The sequence below is a fragment of the Drosophila serrata genome, unplaced genomic scaffold, assembly GCF_035046125.1.
Source record: "Drosophila serrata isolate PLE 108 unplaced genomic scaffold, ASM3504612v1 contig_272, whole genome shotgun sequence".
Taxonomy (NCBI): domain Eukaryota; kingdom Metazoa; phylum Arthropoda; class Insecta; order Diptera; family Drosophilidae; genus Drosophila; species Drosophila serrata.
Window position 1 is genome coordinate 2,287,858 of NW_028257170.1, and position 18,691 is coordinate 2,306,548.

Here is an 18,691-nt window from a genome sequence, read left to right on the forward strand (position 1 = left end):
TTTTTATAGGGTTTTGGCAAACATTATTTCATTTTTTGGCGGTATTCACTTTTTTTCTGTTGGTTATGTGGACTTTTTTTTAGTTGGTTAAAAGGTTCAATGAACTGAATACAAAAGTAAATCAAAGTTCATCAAGAGGTGAGAAAAGCCATTCGAAAAGATAATTTAACCAAGTGGAACTTATGAGATTTTGGGAGTTTATATAATAAACAATATAGTTCTCAGATTATTAAATTAGGCACGGCACAAAACTTTTAAGTTTTTAATATACCTTTATTGTCAGACTTTTTATACTTTTCAAACCTTAAATTATAAGCTATTCTTATTATTTTAAAATTCATTTTATTGGAACTAGAATTCCATTAAAAATTTGCAGTGAAAATAATTTTATACCATTTTTTTTTTTGTTTTTAAACCTTTAATTTAAATAATTTCATGTTGTAATAATTACCACAAATTAATTTAAATGAAACCTATCATACACTCCCTAACCATCTCGTAACCAAGTCATGTGTGTGCCATTAAAACCATTTCCCCCGAAGGAAACCCAAAGGAAACTTCACCTCTTAGAGTTAATTTCCCTAAAAATGGCTAAAAATCTAATTAAAATTCGGTAATAAAAAAAATCCAATCAACCCAGAGATCACCTCAACAAGATCTAATACACTTAAGATCTTTTCGCAATTATAGATCAACTGCCAACTGCAATTGCGACGAACACACCTTGTATAAAGGTCCAACACTCCCTAAAATCCGCAGCTAAACGTTGATTGTCCAACCAAAAAAAAAAAAGATATATAAACAAAATAGCTTAGGAAATCCAAGAAAATATTATGCATAAAAGTGCCGGCAAGTAAAAGAGTAAAGCGAAAATTACATAATAATTCTTTTTTTATGTGTCTGTCCATTCATTTGCCTTTGCGGCGCTTGCAAAATATATTTTTAGTGTTTTTTTTTTTGTTGTATATATATTTTTTTAAGTCAACTCCAATGGTCCGTCTATGCCTCTGTCGCTTGTACTTTTTTTTATGCTTGAAAAATTGGGACAGCAATTTGCACGCTCTCGGCAGCGGCAACAAACAACATTTGGAATATGTTTTTTTGATTCTAACGGAAGTCGGCTGGCAGTGCTGCTTTTGACCATTTATTTTTTTGAGGCCTGGGCGCCGCTGATGACCCATGCTAATTGGCTAATTGCGTTTAATTGCCTCTTTAACATATATTCTAGTTGGTAGCCAGAAATTCGTTTTGTTAATTATAATATTTTTCAATTTACTTTAATGTGTGCGGAGTGAGTCGGGCCATTAGATGCGGTGCCATGAGGAGAGTGTATTATTAAAATTTAAAACTGAGTGCGAGAGTACAGGAAATGAAGTGTAGATGTGTCTTGTGGGGCATATTCTTAGAGAGACTTTGGGAAATGTGTTTCATTAAAAGATATATAGAAAGATACCCGGAATACATTTAAGTAGCAAAAATAGATTATGAAATAAATGAAAATATTTAAAGGAGTTCCTAAGCATTCATTTCATATTCATATTGAATTTATTAGCTGATAAATCATAAGCCTAAACTATTATGATAAGCAAAAAAGAATTTATTTCATAAAAGATAAAAACAACTTTGATTATACTATTATAAAACCATTTCAACTCAATAAAGCCACAATTTATGACACTCGATAAATTCCTTTCAAATTTATAACCTGAACTAGAACTTTAAATGGCTGCAGAGAAAGTCTGGCCATAAACAGACTATGGCTATGGCTGCTTGCAACTCAATTCATGAGATACTTCTCAGCCAGAGGTGAGGTAAAGGATACACAGATACGGAGATACGGATACAGAAGCACCACTAGTAGCAATTAAAATATTGTGCATGGCAAAACTGTGAACCCAAAAACGAGGAGCTCCACACAACAGCAGCGGCAGCTGATTTATGAGCCACCCCAAAGGACGTCTGAAGGGCAGAGGGATGCAAAACTAAATTTAAAGAGCTTTTCCGCTCGCTTTTTCTCTCCCCCAATGTATCTTCCGCCTGCCTGCAAAACTGTAAGCTGCAAATGCGTGTAATTTATGTCGCAGCCAGCAAAAAAAAAAAAAAAACAAAAGATAAATTCCAACCCCAAAAGTGGGGAAATAGAGCTATAAATGTAGCTGGCGAAATGTGATACGGAATGATTAATTTGATAGGCCCTAGAGCAAAAACGGCAGCCTCTGCAGCTGAGCTCTGTTTCGCTTATTAGTTTGTGTATCTCATAGATACACCCGGTCTCTGGTTGCAACTGTAACTGCCACTGCTGTTTTTGCTGTTGCAGTTTACTGATGCTGCTGCTGCTGCTCGGACTAGTGCAACACGTTGCATGTCAATGGCCATAATTAAGCATGCGAAAACGTAGCAAATGAAAACAATGCGGGCAAACACCACGAAACCCCTCTAGTACAGCCTCCACTCTTCTCTAGCTGAGAGAAAAATCGGGGAGATATAGTTTTAAAATAGGAGAATTATATCACAACTATGATCCTTCAAGGCGGAGACTTATTTCACCAACAGCTTCGATGGCTTTTACAGGTTTAAGTTATTGTATAATATTTAAAACATATATCTCGTTTTCCTTCTAAACACTCTAAATTTCCACCTTCTTTCAGTGCATCAAGTTTTCCATCTCTATTTCACGCTTTTCCGCACCTCTCCCTGCCACTTTTCTGTGCATTTTGGTGGCAGCTCTGTTGGCCATTTTCATTAATGGTCCAACTGCTGCTGCCGCTGCTGCTGCTGCATTGTGGGGCGCAGTTTCCACCCCCTTTTATTTTTTCGGCCCACTCGCCATTGTCTTGGCAGTTGCATTGTTTTGGCTGCATTTTGATTTGAGGCACAGCATCCACAGATATGCCTCCGCTTTTCTCTCCTCCTGCTTTTCCGACACCCCGGGGCTATCATTATTTCAATGTTCATTGCGTTGCTCTCTCTCTCTCTCTCTGTTGCATTCTGTTGTGTTTATGCAGCACAAGAATTTGCAACCTCGAGTCGAGATCTCTTTTTCCTCTGTCACTGGTGGGGGGCATCAATGCCCACTGCCCACCCGGTTGAATCCACCCTATTATTGCCCCATGACCTTTATAAGCTGCACTGTTGACCTTATTTGTTTGTAGCTACTCATTGGGCCTGGCTTTAAGTGAAGCGGGAAACTGAGAAACTTAAGCCATGGAAATTAGTTTTAAGTATTTTAAGTGGAAAATTCTGGACGTTCATTAATTTAAATATTTCCAGTTGACGGGCTTTTTCCTTCCTCCTTTAGAAGCTAATTTTTCACACGCTGTCTCAGCTTGAGGCAACCAGAACTTAACCCTTTTCAGGCAAATCATTGAAATAAAATTTAACACATTTTCCCACCAAAATCGGAACCCTTTTCTACCCATCTTAATTTTTCTTATTTTACTTTAAACATGTTTTCCTTTTCAGCTTGTTTAAAATGCGTTTTAATCTAAACGCTGTTAATTTAGTTGTTACGCTTCAGTCAAACACAAACGAAAATATACAAAATCTAGATAACAAGAAAATCATTTTTATAAAGAAAAGTTATATGAGCGCAAAAAAAAAAACTACACAAAAAAAAGAAAGAGAAAAGTTTCTTCAAAAAGAAATGGAAAATGCACTGTGGGGGGGGGGAGTAAAAGGGGAATTCCCGCTTTGATTGCGTCTTCGTCTTGACATGTGTATGGAACATGTAATGGGAGAATACACCCCAAAAGGAGACAAAGAGTTAAAACCAACAACAACAAGAAGAAGCGGCAAGGCAATGGTTGCTGTTGTCGAGGCTAGAATTTATTATTTCCGCCAGCTTTTAAAACTCCCCTTTTTTGCTGTTTTCGAAAATACAAAATGAAAAAAAGTTGACAAGCCGCGAGAGGGATGCGGAAAGGTAAAAGGGGCGCCGGCAGGGGGAGACACAACAGTCAACAGGTACGCATGCGCAACGCTCTACGTCACGCTCAACAGTGTGACTTCAAGAAGATGAACTGCATATAACTTTGAAGTCTAAGTAAACAGAAAGTTGGAGAAGAATATATTAAATTTTGCAAGATAATTTATTAATTAAAATCAAGGAAACTCAAAATTTTAATTTGCTAAAAAATCCATTGAATTAAATAATAAGGTTTATAAAATACATTTAAACCTGGGAATTCGTGTGAAAAAATTGTTATTATGCATTGAAATAATTATAATAAATGTATACATTTGTAAATGGTTTTTTAAAAGTATTTTTCACACACAATTAGTAGAATTCATTATTAAATAGAACAAAATTATACATTTTTATTTATAAAATAATAAATAGAATTCAACTTTTGTAAAATACTACAAAAATAGATAGTTCTATATCTGAGAAAATTAGTATTAGTATCTTAAGCCAACAAATGTTCTTTAAATTATATAAAATTATTTTATTTTACAATCCGAATCTCTTGTTACACTAGCTAACACTTTTATAATCTTCACTGTACTTTGCTGGATCGCTGGAGGGTGACCGCTGAAGGGGAACGCGGACAAACGCAGCGAAACGCGTTCACTGCGGCTCTCAAATGTGTATATAGTATATATACTACTATATAGTATATAGTCTTTTCGTGGATGTTTTACTTTAATTTCGGTTTACCTTGTTGTTGCTATTTACCATTGTTATTGTTGCTTTAGTTTTGTTATCGGCGCAATTCCGCCTTTTGAAATTTGCTGCTCTGCTGAGCGTTTTTGTTGTTATTGTTTTGCACTTGATGAACTCACTGTAAAAGCCACTGCTAAAAACAAAAATAATAAAAAAAAAAGTAATGCACAATAGCAGACAGTGCCAAAGAGAACCTGTATCTCCGTCTCGTTTTATATAGTAAAGTATATATAGTCATGGTCTGGCAGATTCACGCTAACACACTTTGTATATTAAACAGTCTGCCTACTATATTTTTTTAGCCAAGAGTCCACAAGAGGTTCTTTAAGTTTACTCACTAATTTTGTAAGCGATATAATTAAAGGTTATTGAATTTGGTCACTGAAGATTAATTAATGGTTTATTATTGCCTAAAGAAGTCATGGTCCTTGTAATACATTGTAGCTTTACCTTTTTATAAGATTTAAATGGTAGTAAATGGATTTATTAGGTAAGATTTATTAATTTGTATTGTAAAATAACTTGGAAAATTTTTCCATTTAATAAAAAAAACTGTTCTATCTAAAAGACTTCAAATTAACAAAGATATTTGCATTTTCTTTCGTTTTCTTTCCTTTGAAATAAACACACAATACAAGAAATTCTTCTCAAAAAATGTTAAACAAATAAATTTAATGACTTTGTTTACTCCAAGCTGGAAAGCAAAAATTATGGAAAAATTCATATATTAAGAGTGAAAAATAATTCCGGAATAGGTAAATATTTGATGTGCGCCTTTGATTAATTGAGTTAATAAAGAATCAAATGAACTTGTTGTTTGGGGGAAATGGTTCCCTTTCAATTTTCAATTTGTGGTTGTGGTGGCCTTAAATAGCTTGTAGCCCTGCTCTTGGACTTTTTTCAGACAATTTTATGGCTACTTAGGCACTTGAATTGGCCCCCTCTTTATATATGTATGAAGTAATTTTTTCAATGGCCAAACGCTAATTGTACTTTATTTTATATGCACTCTACTTTGGCGGTCTGTCTGTTGGTTTTTCTCTCCGCTTTCGAGGCATTTAAATGATTGCCTAAACGCAAATAAAAGTTGGCCAAAAGAGTGGAAAACCAGTAAAACAAAAAAAAAACTATTTCAATGTGTCAAACCAAAAAAGCGCTGAAAGGAGAGGAGGAAAAAAAAAAGCGGCAAGATGACCAAATATTATGGCCAAATAGTTTCCGGCTTGGGAAAATGCCTAATGAGACTGGCAGCGATGAAAGACGATTTCACGATCAGGCCAAAATGCAAAAATGCCCAGCCACCAGTTCACTCTGTCAGTCACTCAATCAGTCAATCACTCACTCACTCACTCACTCACTCAGTCAGTCAGTCAATCAAACTTGCATTTGCTGGAATGGAAATACTTGGCTAAGTAGAGCTGGCCAGAAAGCTGGGGTCCAGGCCAAATTGGAATGCCAATCCCGACACGAAGCTCCTTTTAAAATATTTCTCAAATTGTCTTGACAGTTGCAATTGTTACGGTTATTCAATCAAAAAAAAAATACAAAACGAAAAATGAATAAAAAAGAAGTTGAAACAGAAACAGAAAGAAAAGAAATTGTTATGATTTCTTCAGCATCTTCATTCATTGCACTTAGCCCGGTTTTATATGAATAAAACATTCAAGCCAAGTTAACCCATTTCTGCATTTATCTTTCAGTTCTCTCTCTCTCTAACATGATTTTCTTTCTCTTTTTTTGGTCCGTCGTTTTTCCATGCAATTTTCGCACGAGTTGGCCAGGCTATAAATAAATATCACACTTGTCGAGGAAATTCTCTCTCTGTCTTCTCTCCCACGATTTATGTGGGAGCCCCATCCTGGGTTGGGGGGGAGAGGTTTCTGGGGGGGGGGGTGTTGCCAGTGGGGCAATCAACTCCCCAATGCGTTGTGTGGCCAGCACCAAATGCACAGAATCAACAGACACATTTATTTTCCTCCTTTTCCCGGTCACCCTTTATTTTTTTTTTTTTTTTTAATGGAGATCCATCAGTCTCTGCAGAAAGTTACCTGGTGTAATTTTTTTATTGCACTTTTTCGGGTAAAAGAAAACGCTTAAAGCTAAGGAGTTACGATTTTTCTTACCACAGCTTAGAGGCTTTGGTAAGCGTTCTATTATTTAAGAGGTTTCGATGTATTCTTAAGTGAGCGTGTTCTTTTTTTTAGTTTCAGGTAATAAAATGTCTTCTTTGTAAACTAGTTGATAAATCATTTTAAAATAGTAAGCAAGATCAGACTTAGATCTTTAAAAAAAAGGATTATACACAGTTTAAAACCTCTAAATCATACTTATTATTGCACCTTGGCAGGGTATTATAAAAATTAGCATATCAAAATATCGATTTAATATACTTGGAATACACATATTTTAGGTTTTCTTGGAAGTAAACAAAGCCCAAAAGTTATATATAATATAATAAACCATTAAGTTCGAAAAACAAAACAAAGACTTAGTTTCTTGTAAATATTTCTTAAAAAGAGTATTAAAATTCCACGGTAAACCATGTTAATTTTCCTTTCACGCTTCAGTATTTCTTTATATATATACACTTTTTTTTCGCTTTCCGCGTAATGCAACCTGGGGCAAAGTGGCGTCTGCACTTCTGCAAAGCACCCTGCCTCCGCCGCCCCCTTTACACCCTACATTGTGGCATTGACGATTGACGAGCAGATGGAATGAAATTGTGGCCCAATGGCCGAGAGCACTCCGTGCCATATCCCCGATGGTATCCATACCCCAAAGATGCTGGGAGCAATGATGATGCGGTGGTGATGAGGCCTGGGATTGCCAACGAAGTGCTATACGAAATTTGGTGTTTCTTTTTTACACTTTTTTGTACCTCGGGGAAATGGCTTAAGTTGAAGATTTATATGGGCATCATTTTAAATGGGAACATACGATTTAAAATTTGCATTAAACTAAGGAGTTTATGGGAAGCCAATGAACTTTCTAACAAATGTATTTCGATGGGAAATTTTCAAAAGGGAATTCTTAAGAAGATCAACATTACTTATTTGGATATATGGCAGAGATCAACTTTTTTTGGAGTCGTAGATAAACTTTTGTTTACGTATTGTATATACGTGTCCATTTATTTTCCGCTTCGCCTCAATCTTAACTTGGTGATTTGATACACGATCCCTTATTACGCTCTCAAAATTACCTTCAATTACCTTAAACGTCAATTAGCCAATGACAAAAAAAAACCCTTGTAATACTCCCTTTACACCGGTCATGGTCTTATAACTGGCTTAATAAAGACATTTCAGCCATATGACAATCTTTTGGCCTAAACGCACCAAACGACAAAAGAAAATGATTATAACATTTGAAGTGGGAGCTGCCCAGAAATCAAGGTTAATATATATAAAAGTATATGGTTTTTTTTTTAATGTATTTTTATACCCTTAACATGAACAGTAAGTATCTATGACCAGCAAGCAACTATGATCACTAAGTATCTATAACCAGTATGTATGAATGATCTGTTACTAACTTTGAACACAAATAAACAATGACTTGCAACTTTTGTAACACAACACATTTCTGAGACTTGGTTGGCAGCAGTCACTTCGTTCCGGGGATGTTAGAACCACTTGAGAATCATATGCACAGATCTGCGAGATTTGTTTTGGAACACATTTTTAGCTATTTTAAAGAAACTATGGAGTTATTTTTCTATATAATTTTACTAGTATAGAAGTCGGAGCATGGCGAATCGATGGACTATATATATGCATATATATAACTGCCAAAGGAACAATTGGACGATTTAAAGAACCATGATCATTAAGTAACTATGAGCAGTGAGTAACTCTGAACAGTAAGTATCTATGAACAGCAAGTAACTCTGAACAGTAAATATCTATGACCAGCAAGCAACTATGATCAGTAAGTATCTATAACCAGTATGTCTGAATGATCACTTTCTAACTTTGAACACTAATAAACAATGACTTGCAACTTTTGTAACACAACACATTTCTGAGACTTGGTTGGCAGCAGTCACTTCGTTCCGGGGATGTTAGAACCACTTGAGAATCATATGCACAGATCTGCGAGATTTGTTTTGGAACACATTTTTAGCTATTTTAAAGAAACTATGGAGTTATTCTTCTATATAATTTTACTGGTATAGAAGTCGGAGCATGGCGAATCGATGGACTATATATATGCATATATATAACTGCCATAGGAACAATCGGACGATTTAAAGAACCATGATCATTAAGTAACTATGAGCAGTGAGTAAGTCTGAACAGTAAGTATCTATGAACAGCAAGTAACTCTGAACAGTAAGTATCTATGACCAGCAAGCAACTATGATCAGTAAGTACCTATAACCAGTAGGTATGAATTATCAGTTACTAACTTTGAACACTAGTAAACAATGACTTGCAACTTTTGTAACACAACACATTTCTGAGACTTGGTTTGCAGCAGTCACTTCGTTCCGGGGATGTTAGAACCACTTGAGAATCATATACACAGATCTGCGAGATTTGTTTTGGAACACATTTTTAGCTATTTTAAAGAAACTATGGAGTTATTCTTCTATATAATTTTACTGGTATAGAAGTCGGAGCATGGCGAATCGATGGACTATATATATGCATATATATAACTGCCATAGGAACAATCGGACGATTTAAAGAACCATGATCATTAAGTAACTATGAGCAGTGAGTAACTCTGAACAGTAAGTATCTATGAACAGCAAGTAACTCTGAACAGTAAGTATCTATGACCAGCAAGCAACTATGATCAGTAAGTACCTATAACCAGTAGGTATGAATTATCAGTTACTAACTTTGAACACTAGTAAACAATGACTTGCAACTTTTGTAACACAACACATTTCTGAGACTTGGTTGGCAGCAGTCACTTCGTTCCGGGGATGTTAGAACCACTTGAGAATCATATGCACAGATGTGCGAGATTTGTTTTGGAACACATTTTTAGCTATTTTAAAGAAACTATGGAGTTATTTTTCTATATAATTTTACTAGTATAGAAGTCGGAGCATGGCGAATCGATGGACTATATATATGCATATATATAACTGCCATAGGAACAATCGGACGATTTAAAGAACCATGATCATTAAGTAACTATGAGCAGTGAGTAAGTCTGAACAGTGAGTAACTCTGAACAGTAAGTATCTATGAACAGCAAGTAACTCTGAGCAGTAAATATCTATGACCAGCAAGCAACTATGATCAGTAAGTATCTATAACCAGTATGTATGAATGACCAGTTACTAACTTTGAACACTAGTAAACAATGACTTGCAACTTTTGTAACACAACACATTTCTGAGACTTGGTTGGCAGCAGTCACTTCGTTCCGGGGATGTTAGAACCACTTGAGAATCATATGCACAGATGTGCGAGATTTGTTTTGGAACACATTTTTAGCTATTTTAAAGAAACTATGGAGTTATTTTTCTATATAATTTTACTAGTATAGAAGTCGGAGCATGGCGAATCGATGGATTATATATATGCATATATATAACTGCCATAGGAACAATCGGACGATTTAAAGAACCATGATCATTAAGTAACTATGAGCAGTGAGTAACTCTGAACAGTAAGTATCTATGAACAGCAAGTAACTCTGAACAGTAAGTATCTATGACCAGCAAGCAACTATGATCAGTAAGTACCTATAACCAGTAGGTATGAATTATCAGTTACTAACTTTGAACACTAGTAAACAATGACTTGCAACTTTTGTAACACAACACATTTCTGAGACTTGGTTGGCAGCAGTCACTTCGTTCCGGGGATGTTAGAACCACTTGAGAATCATATGCACAGATCTGCGAGATTTGTTTTGGAACACATTTTTAGCTATTTTAAAGAAACTATGGAGTTATTCTTCTATATAATTTTACTGGTATAGAAGTCGGAGCATGGCGAATCGATGGACTATATATATGCATATATATAACTGCCATAGGAACAATCGGACGATTTAAAGAACCATGATCATTAAGTAACTATGAGCAGTGAGTAACTCTGAACAGTAAGTATCTATGAACAGCAAGTAACTCTGAGCAGTAAATATCTATGACCAGCAAGCAACTATGATCAGTAAGTATCTATAACCAGTATGTATGAATGACCAGTTACTAACTTTGAACACTAGTAAACAATGACTTGCAACTTTTGTAACACAACACATTTCTGAGACTTGGTTGGCAGCAGTCACTTCGTTCCGGGGATGTTAGAACCACTTGAGAATCATATGCACAGATCTGCGAGATTTGTTTTGGAACACATTTTTAGCTATTTTAAAGAAACTATGGAGTTATTTTTCTATATAATTTTACTAGTATAGAAGTCGGAGCATGGCGAATCGATGGACTATATATATGCATATATATAACTGCCATAGGAACAATCGGACGATTTAAAGAACCATGATCATTAAGTAACTATGAGCAGTGAGTAACTCTGAACAGTGAGTAACTCTGAACAGTAAGTATCTATGAACAGCAAGTAACTCTGAACAGTAAGTATCTATGACCAGCAAGCAACTATGATCAGTAAGTACCTATAACCAGTATGTATGAATGATCAGTTACTAACTTTGAACACTAGTAAACAATGACTTGCAACTTTTGTAACACAACACATTTCTGAGACTTGGTTGGCAGCAGTCACTTCGTTCCGGGGATGTTAGAACCACTTGAGAATCATATGCACAGATCTGCGAGATTTGTTTTGGAACACATTTTTAGCTATTTTAAAGAAACTATGGAGTTATTTTTCTATATAATTTTACTAGTATAGAAGTCGGAGCATGGCGAATCGATGGACTATATATATGCATATATATAACTGCCAAAAGAACAATTGGACGATTTAAAGAACCATGATCATTAAGTAACTATGAGCAGTGAGTAACTCTGAACAGTAAGTATCTATGAACAGCAAGTAACTCTGAACAGTAAATATCTATGACCAGCAAGCAACTATGATCAGTAAGTATCTATAACCAGTATGTATGAATGATCACTTTCTAACTTTGAACACTAATAAACAATGACTTGCAACTTTTGTAACACAACACATTTCTGAGACTTGGTTGGCAGCAGTCACTTCGTTCCGGGGATGTTAGAACCACTTGAGAATCATATGCACAGATCTGCGAGATTTGTTTTGGAAAAAATTTTTAGCTATTTTAAAGAAACTATGGAGTTATTCTTCTATATAATTTTACTAGTATAGAAGTCGGAGCATGGCGAATCGATGGACTATATATATGCATATATATAACTGCCATAGGAACAATCGGACGATTTAAAGAACCATGATCATTAAGTAACTATGAGCAGTGAGTAACTCTGTACAGTAAGTATCTATGACCAGCAAGCAACTATGATCAGTAAGTATCTATAACCAGTATGTATGAATGATCACTTACTAACTTTGAACACTAATAAACAATGACTTGCAACTTTTGTAACACAACACATTTCTGAGACTTGGTTGGCAGCAGTCACTTCGTTCCGGGGATGTCAGAACCAGTTGGGAATCATATGCACAGATGTGCGAGATTTAATTTGGAACAAATTTTTAGGTATTTTAAAGAAACTATATAGGTATTCTTCTATATAATTTTACGAGTATATAAGTCGGAGCATAGTGAATCGGTGGACTATATATATATACATATTTATAGATGAGATAGGAACGATCGGAAAATTGTAAGAAGAAACATTATAACTTTTCAAGTTTTCAACGTTCTTATGTATAATGTATTAATTTAGAATTTCGTGTAAAATTTAATGAAAATCGGACTAATATATCATATAGCTGCCAAATAACGATAGATAAAAATATATGCAAATGCAAAACGCTAAATTAAAACTGTAAATGTAAAATGTGTAGGTGAATAAAATGAAGCAGGTATTACTTTACTGTTTTTTATCATAAAGTATATGTACTTTATATTGCATTAATTCCTATTGATAGAATATTAATCTACAAGAGAATACAAACATCGGCGTGCCGAAGTTAGCTTTCTTTCCTGTTATATATAAAACAGAAACAATATAGTTTTAAAGATATCCTAAAAAAGGTAGTAGATGAAAGGTTCAAAAGGAGATGAATATAAATTATTATACTACATCTGAAATACATAATTATAATTGTAATACATCTAAAAATCTAATTTATTCCAAGTTAAGGTTAATGTTTAAGAAATTGCCACAGCATATGAATTTCTTTTTTTGCGACTCTTCCGATGGTCATTGTTCCTCAGCTTCTTTTCGATAGGTTAATGACAGTTGGATTTGGTAATAGTCGCACTAAGGTCAATGTAATTTGACTTCTATTCACGCCTGCCAGCGTTTGCTATTGCCATTGTTGTTGGCCACAAGCGATGTTGCTGTCAACACTGCAGCGTCTACGACTTCCACTAAAACTTTGAATGCGAATGCGGTTTGGTTTTTTTAGTTAGCTGCTCCTCCGACCATCCAATCGAAAGTGAAAACCCGATGCAATGAACTCCACTGGAGGGAGGAGGATGGAACTGCTGCGACTCCTACACCACAGGCTGCTGCATGTTGCAATGGGGAAAGCAGCAGCAGCAGCTGCTGCGTTAGAAAAATTCAAATTATGCGACGAAGCTAAAGCCAAAGCCATTCAAGTGTGGCCAACAACAGACAACAATATCAAGTGACAATCATAAGGAAAGAGGAGAGAAAAAAATTAAATATAAAATAATAATAATAATAAGCTGATGTTGCCGGTTTGCCTGCCACTTTTTCTCATTACGTTTTATATAGACAGGCTATTAAAGCCGCAAAATCTTGGCGACATTTCGTAATGAGGCATCTGGAAAATCAGAGGAGGGGGGCCGCCTTTGGCCATATCCAATTGCCAGGTTTGCATGCCAAAGACAAAAGGCCATAAACTTGTTGATTGTCTGTTGCCATGGCAGGGCGCAATGCCAAAACGAAAATCGGATGTAGCTCCCCCCTCCCTCTCTCCAATCAAAATCGCAGTCCCAGACACAGTCTTATTCCCATTCCCAGTCCAATCATTAAATCACGCCTGACCTTTGCACGCAGTGTTTCGCTTTCCTAATGAATGCTTTAGGCCCAAAAACATAAACACACGAGTAACGAAAGCAAAGCGTACAATAATTCTATGGCTAATTACTGTTTAGGCCAACTTGGGCCCCGCTGCAGACCTTGCTAGCAGTTTTCTTTAAACAGGCAATACACCAAAAAAAAGTTTTCCTTTCCGATGTTTACGGTTGAGTTTTCAACGAACTGGTGGTGCTGGCCCATTGGGCCATTATTATGGCATATTTGTTAGAGAACTAATAGATGGATGGAGGTAATATTGTGATTGGCGGGCTACTCGATAAGGTCAAAGGTGTGCCAGGGTGCTGATGATAGTTGAGGGCCAATGTTGATGGCAAAGACCTTCAAACCGAAAGGAAGTGAAACTAGCAAGGTGCGAAAATGTAATCTTAAAGTACATAGAAGAGGAAATGTAAAGAACACTGGGAGAGCTCAAAGAAGCTGGGGTCGGAAAAAATTTTTTTTTGAAATTTGAAAGCTGGAATCGTTTGCCCATCGTTTGCCCATGTTTGCCCACCTTTTACTTTTTTTTGCCCACGTCCAGTTTTGAAAATATTCGACTTTGAAAATTTGCATCATTTTTCGAAAAACCAAAAGTTGACTTTTTTCAAAATTTTTTTTTGGAAATCGCAATAACATCGTTTGCCCACGTTTGCCCACCCTTTAGAATTTTGAAAAAACTTCAAGTTTAGAAAATTTTCAAAATTGTACTGGGAAATTTTGAATTTTAAAATTTTGAAAACTGGAATCGTTTGCCCATTCGTTGCCCATGTTTGCCCACCCTTTACTTTTTTTTGACCACGTCCAGTTTTGAAAATATTCAACTTTGAAAATTTTTCAAAATTATAACGTTTGCCCACCCTCTAAAACTAAATATTTTTAACAAAGAACGTTTGCCCACCTCTTAAAACTAAATAAAATCGTTTGCCCACCCCCTAAAATTAAATATTTTTAACAAAAAACGATTGCCCACCTCTTCAAACTAAATAAAATCGTTTGCCCACCCCCTAAAATTAAATATTTTTAACAAAAAACGATTGCCCACCTCTTGAAACTAAAAAAAATCGTTTGCCCACTCTTTAAAATTAAAAAATTTCGTTTGCCCACCCCCTAAAATTAAATATTTTTAACAAAAAACGATTGCCCACCTCTTAAAACTAAATAAAATCGTTTGCCCACCCTTTAAAATTAAAAAATTTCGGTTGCCCACCCCTTAAAATTAAATATTTTTAACAAAAAACGATTGCCCACCTCTTAAAACTAAATAAAATCGTTTGCCCACCCTTTAAAATTAAAAAATTTCGTTTGCCCACCCCCTAAAATTAAATATTTTTAACAAAAAACGTTTGCCCACCTCTTAAAACTAAATAAAATCGTTTGCCCACCCTTTAAAATTAAAAAATATCGTTTGCCCACCCCTTAATTTTAAGTATTTGTATTAAAAAACGTTTGCCCATGTCTTAAAATTAAATATTATCGTTTGCCCACCCCTTAATTTTAAGTATTTATATTAAAAATCGTTTGCCCATGTCTTAAAATTAAATATTATCTTTTGTCCACCCCTTAATTTTAGGTATTTATATTAAAAAACGTTTGCCCATGTCTTAAAATTAAATATTATCGTTTGCCCACCCCTTAATTGTAAGTATTTATATTAAAAATAGTTTGCCCATGTCTTAAAATTAAATATTATCGTTTGCCCACCCCTTAATTTTAAGTATTTATATTAAAAATCGTTTGCCCATGTCTTAAAATTAAATATTATCTTTTGTCCACCCCTTAATTTTAGGTATTTATATTAAAAAACGTTTGCCCATGTCTTAAAATTAAATATTATCGTTTGCCCACCCCTTAATTGTAAGTATTTATATTAAAAATAGTTTGCCCATGTCTTAAAATTAAATATTATCGTTTGCCCACCCCTTAATTGTAAGTATTTATATTAAAAATAGTTTGCCCATGTCTTAAAATTAAATATTATCGTTTGCCCACCCCTTAATTTTAAGTATTTATATTAAAAAACGTTTGCCCAACTCTGAATATTAAATAAAATCACTTAATGTGTTATGTTTACAATTGTTAAATCCGTAATATCGGTTGCAGAAAGTACTTGTTACGAAAAAAAAAAACAAATATTACAAAATTATTATAAAATCTGGTTTGGAAATGGTTCAAATTGCTACGTTATAAAAATTCTACTAAAAATGTTACAATTTAATTTTTCCGTTTTTTAATTTTGCATAAAACATACCAGCTATGGCCGAAAAACATCTAACGACAGGTGCCAGGACAAAAAAACACTACTGCCTCAAACATGTTGCAGACAGAGTGGCGGCCATACGATATAAGTCGTTGTTGCAGAATTGTGATCCCGAAACTTTATGATTTCTACCGCCTATCTGACGCCAAAATTTCAGTGGAATATTTCTTACAAAGTTTCACGCATCACTTCATGTGGCGCCTTTACGTCTATTATTTAGTAGTATTTACATATATAGATCCCTGTATTCTAATATGCAGATATTCCCATCTTTATACATGGCGCCAGCAAGTCCTTGCCTCAGGTAGTCCCACATTTTGTATGGTCTGGCATACGCAGGCAGAGGCGCCACATGAAGTCTTCCCAGACGACTCTCGGTTGCGATCATTGATGCGTGAAACTTTGTAAGAAATATTCCACTGAAATTTTGGCGTCAGATAGGCGGTAGAAATCATAAAGTTTCGGGATCACAATTCTGCAACAACGACTTATATCGTATGGCCGCCACTCTGTCTGCAACATGTTTGAGGCAGTAGTGTTTTTTTGTCCTGGCACCTGTCGTTAGATGTTTTTCGGCCATAGCTGGTATGTTTTATGCAAAATTAAAAAACGGAAAAATTAAATTGTAACATTTTTAGTAGAATTTTTATAACGTAGCAATTTGAACCATTTCCAAACCAGATTTTATAATAATTTTGTAATATTTGTTTTTTTTTTTTCGTAACAAGTACTTTCTGCAACCGATATTACGGATTTAACAATTGTAAACATAACACATTAAGTGATTTTATTTAATATTCAGAGTTGGGCAAACGTTTTTTAATATAAATACTTAAAATTAAGGGGTGGGCAAACGATAATATTTAATTTTAAGACATGGGCAAACTATTTTTAATATAAATACTTACAATTAAGGGGTGGGCAAACGATAATATTTAATTTTAAGACATGGGCAAACGTTTTTTAATATAAATACCTAAAATTAAGGGGTGGACAAAAGATAATATTTAATTTTAAGACATGGGCAAACGATTTTTAATATAAATACTTAAAATTAAGGGATGGGCAAACGATAATATTTAATTTTAAGACATGGGCAAACGTTTTTTAATACAAATACTTAAAATTAAGGGGTGGGCAAACGAAATTTTTTAATTTTAAAGGGTGGGCAAACGATTTTATTTAGTTTTAAGAGGTGGGCAATCGTTTTTTGTTAAAAATATTTAATTTTAAGGGGTGGGCAAACGAAATTTTTTAATTTTAAAGGGTGGGCAAACGATTTTATTTAGTTTTAAGAGGTGGGCAATCGTTTTTTGTTAAAAATATTTAATTTTAAGGGGTGGGCAACCGAAATTTTTTAATTTTAAAGGGTGGGCAAACGATTTTATTTAGTTTTAAGAGGTGGGCAATCGTTTTTTGTTAAAAATATTTAATTTTAGGGGGTGGGCAAACGAAATTTTTTAATTTTAAAGAGTGGGCAAACGATTTTTTTTAGTTTCAAGAGGTGGGCAATCGTTTTTTGTTAAAAATATTTAATTTTAGGGGGTGGGCAAACGATTTTATTTAGTTTGAAGAGGTGGGCAATCGTTTTTTGTTAAAAATATTTAATTTTAGGGGGTGGGCAAACGATTTTATTTAGTTTTAAGAGGTGGGCAAACGTTCTTTGTTAAAAATATTTAGTTTTAGAGGGTGGGCAAACGTTATAATTTTGAAAAATTTTCAAAGTTGAATATTTTCAAAACTGGACGTGGTCAAAAAAAAGTAAAGGGTGGGCAAACATGGGCAACGAATGGGCAAACGATTCCAGTTTTCAAAATTTTAAAATTCAAAATTTCCCAGTACAATTTTGAAAATTTTCTAAACTTGAAGTTTTTTCAAAATTCTAAAGGGTGGGCAAACGTGGGCAAACGATGTTATTGCGATTTCCAAAAAAAAAATTTGAAAAAAGTCAACTTTTGGTTTTTCGAAAAATGATGAAAATTTTCAAAGTCGAATATTTTCAAAACTGGACGTGGGCAAAAAAAAGTAAAAGGTGGGCAAACATGGGCAAACGATGGGCAAACGATTCCAGCTTTCAAATTTCAAAAAAAAATTTTTTCCGACCCCAGCTTCTTTGAGCTCACTGGGAGATGTAAGCAAAGATCGGAAACGATTTTGTATTTAATGCAGAAATACAAAATAGATGAAGAACAGAACAGGATGAAGTGATTATTATTTACTTTAGGCATTTATCTACAATTTCAAATTGTATTGGGATCATATGTCGTAATAAATTGCTATAAATATGACTTAAAAGGCTCAACATTTAATTAAAAAAGCTTCTTAAATTATTTATATATATTTCGAAATACATATTACACATATTTCGCCCGAGTTAGCTTCGTGCAACTTTCAATTACACTTCATGTCCAGCACTGAAACTCGTTGAAACACTTATTAAATGTTACATATCACTCCCCTCCTTACTTCAAGGTAATCCCTCCCCGTGACTGCTCCTTATCAATGCCAAGTGAAGTTTGCTCTCCAATTCCCAACCCACACACGACCAACAACAAATTCGAACACATTTCGCACATAAATCACATTGACCTTAAAAAAAATGCGTATCGAAACAAAAACGTTGTCA

The 18,691-nt window shown here is 34.6% G+C and overlaps 1 protein-coding gene across 1 annotated transcript in view; it reads right to left on the reverse strand.

The window, feature by feature from the left end:
• LOC110189092 (uncharacterized) overlaps positions 1-18,691 on the reverse strand; it is a 35,855-nt gene that overhangs the window by 15,452 nt on the left and 1,712 nt on the right. The window lies entirely within an intron of this gene.